At 47.3% G+C, this 3228-nt stretch overlaps 1 protein-coding gene across 3 annotated transcripts in view; it reads left to right on the top strand.

Annotated features, from left to right (window-relative positions):
• The first annotated feature begins 2614 nt into the window (after window positions 1-2614).
• Window positions 2615-3228, top strand: part of Stk40 (serine/threonine kinase 40) — a 40494-nt gene continuing 39880 nt past the window's right edge. For 2 of the 3 annotated variants that reach the window (XR_780568.3, XM_010625811.3), the window contains exon 1: window positions 2619-3012. The gene's annotated coding sequence lies outside the window, so the exon portion shown is untranslated. Of the gene's footprint in view, window positions 3013-3228 lie in introns of all 3 variants that reach the window. The other variant, XM_010625809.3, reaches the window with a different exon arrangement.

Here is a 3228-nt window from a genome sequence, read left to right as displayed (position 1 = left end):
CTTCTTCTTCTTCTTCTTCTTCTTCTTCTTCTTCTTCTTCTTCTTCTTCTTCTTCTTCTTCTTCTTCTTCTTCTTCTTCTTCTTCTTCTTCTTCTTCTTCTTCTTTCTTCTTTCTTCTTTCTTCTTCTTCTTTTTTTTCCTCTGAGATAGGGTCTCACTGTCTAGCCCACGCTGGTCTCGAATTTACAGTGATCCTCCTGCCTCAGCCTTCCAAGTACTGGGATTATAGGAATGTTCCGTGATGCCTAGCTCAGCATGTTTTTCTTTTTCTTTTTTTTTTTTTTTAAGAGTAGGAAAATTTATTGGGGAATAAGAATGGGGAATAGAAACAGCTCCTGAGAGACAGGAGGGGTCCTGAATGAATTGCCAAAGAGCCTACTTCTCCAAGAAAGTTTTATAGAGCAAAATCAGAAGGTGGGTATAATGTAAGTCAAAACTATAATCGACCAATAAAATTACAAGTATAGCTGCTTAGGTAATGTTGATCCAGTAGTGGGAAAAGAATATGGATGACATAAACCTTGGCTGATAATCTATAGCTTTAATCTTGTCTTCAACCTCAGCCTTAGCTTTAGTAGTTTTAGTCTTAGTGGGTGGGAAAAGATGGCCATCCTGCCCCTAATGAGATAATGATTTATTAACACAGGAAATCTCAAGAGTGGACCAGTAATCTTAAACTTCTGCTTATCCCTTAGGGAAGAAGGTGAACTGGCCATTGTGACTTTAATCTGCTTTAAACGCACCTCCAGCCATAGTTCTGAAGTGTTCTCATCTTCTGCACTGACTTCCTCAAGGGCCTAGCTCTGTCTGAGTGCCTGTAATATTTCTACCTAACTTAGCTGTCTACAATATTCCCCCGCTGAACAGGTACCCCTAACTGTCATTAGGGAGAATGGACGTAGTTTCCATCTAGCTGCTTTGAGCTGAGAAAGGTTGATGTAGGTGGCCCAGTCCTCTTGACATCATACTGATGGCAAAATAAAATTAGACTTGCCTCTGCTCACCTTAGTTGTCATACCCAGCCACCATGTGGGTCTGACGATAAAAATTTGCCATACCTACACCTTGGGGCTTACCCACAGAAACAGTAAAAAAAACCCTCAAACAGCCAGTAAGAAGAGCTGGCCTTCAGAAGCCTGAAGAGGACCCTGGAGTTTGAGGGTCTCTTCGCCTCCTTCTGTGACAGGCGGATCGTCCTTTACCTCATCAAGGAGCCATGTTGTGGTGTTGTGACAGGCGTCGCTGTGTGACAGCAGCTCCATCTGCTAGTCAGCCAGAGCGGAAGAGCCAGCAGGAGTGTGTCATCACGTGTGTCTGTGTCCCAGCCATCTCCTCGTGTTAGTGTCCTGGTGACAGTTTCCATTTCCTCTGGCTGGCACCTCTACTTTCTGTTCATTACCTCTTCTGCTCCCTTCTTTATCTTCCTCCTCCTCTCCTGTATTAAAATCCTATATTTTGAATCAGCTGAGTCTCCTGGGGGTGGGGATGGTGGTGTCATTGCCAAGTGATTCATCTGGCTGATAATTAGAGCCCTGGAAAACCCAGAATTCATTCTTGTCAGAGTCAGGGCTTCCGGAATCCCAAGGCTTCTCTCTTTATCAAAGAGAGGAGTATGAAGGGCTGGGTCCTGGCTTCTCCAAGTCTGTCTGTCTTTTGGCTACCCACTTCACTGAGACTCTGCCACTAAGGCAACACTTTCTAGGTCCTGAGAAGCGGTTTTCATAACTTACTGAGTCCTCACAATGATGCTATGAAGAGTCATTTCTGTCTGGACAGCAGGAAGTTCTGGGAACTTACACTTAGTTATCTAGCCTGTAAGTGACACAGGAGGGATTTAAATTCTAGCTTTTAGAAATCCACCAAACTGGGTTCAAAGCACAATCCCGCCATTATTAGCTGTGTGCCTCTGGACAGGTTACTTTCCCTTTCTGAGCCTTCCTTATCTGTATACAGATGCCTAATGCTGATGTCTCCAAAGTCCTTACCACACTGGGTGGCACAACAGTGGGAAATGCTCTGATTACTGTTACTCAGCCCTGTAAGCAGTTTAATAGGCACTAGGCATTCAGGGAGACAATGAAAAGGAAAGTGGTGGTGGGCAGCCAAGACCTCCCTCAGATCAGCCCTCATGTTCAGGTCCTATCTGTGGGGACGTGGTCATTACCTCTTTTCCTTCTTTCTTTCTCTTCTTCTTCCTTCCTTCGTTAAAATCCTGTATTTTAAATCAGCTGAGAGTCTGCCGGGGTTGGAGATGGCAGTGTCATTGCACATACACGTGCCTGGCCATGCACCCTGAAACCCAGCAGTGCACACAGGCTTGGATATAGCTTGGATACCAGGGGACTGCTGAAAAGACAGCTGAGAGTTAAAGAGACAAGCAGCAAGCATCCCAGCTCATTTTTCAGAGACAAAGGAGTGGGGCTATGGCCGCTGGTGCTGCCGTCACGTCACTGAGTCCTTCTAGCTACTTCTGCATGCCAGGGGAGAGAACTCAGGCTCTCAGAGGGCCCAAAGTGAGTCACCAGCCTGATGCAATCCCTTTAAAGGGCTCATCTGCGGGTGCAAGAAGCTGATTCATGGAGGGCGTGGCTGTTGGAGGAGGAGAAAGGGACTGAAACTGTGGCAGGAGGGACTTGGTTAGGTGACTGAAATCATTAATGGGAACTCTTTCCTGTAAACCTCCCTGGTCAGAACTACAGGAATCTCCAAGTTGAAGCTGGCCATCCTTGGGGTTTCTAAAGAAGGGCCTACAGAGGGAAATGAACTACAGAGTTACGATAGGAATTCCTGCCTTTTATTGAGCCTAACTGCAGAGCTTCCCGCACAGAGTTCCAGAATCCAAGAAACAGGCATCTAGGAAGTATCGCTTTTCTGATAAATAAACGACGGCTGGCCGATTTCCAGCGGCTGGAGAGTTCAACCTCAGCAGAGAGTAGGACTGCCCGTAAGGTTCTGGGTCTTCAAGGTGGGGCGGTACCTCCGTCCCAGCCTCATGGCAGACATCGATTAACGGTAAGTGCCGCCCTCCTAGGTCTCGGCCTCCAATAGTTCCACAGCTTTTGTCCCACGCCTCACTTTGAACCAATCCTCAATCTGATTCTGGCCTCTTGCCTGAAGGCTTCCGCCCAGTGTCAAGATGGCGTCCCAACCCGAGGGATGTGGGCCCTTAGACGCAGTGAGGGGAGTGTCGGAGGGCGGCGCTGTGGCTGGGAGGGGGCGGTGCGTCAC

The sequence above is a fragment of the Fukomys damarensis genome, unplaced genomic scaffold, assembly GCF_012274545.1.
Source record: "Fukomys damarensis isolate Sample0158 unplaced genomic scaffold, DMR_v1.0_HiC HiC_scaffold_23, whole genome shotgun sequence".
NCBI classification, from domain to species: Eukaryota; Metazoa; Chordata; class Mammalia; order Rodentia; family Bathyergidae; genus Fukomys; species Fukomys damarensis.
The sequence above is the reverse complement of the archived record's forward strand: the minus strand, read 5'-3'. Positions and strand labels throughout refer to the sequence as shown.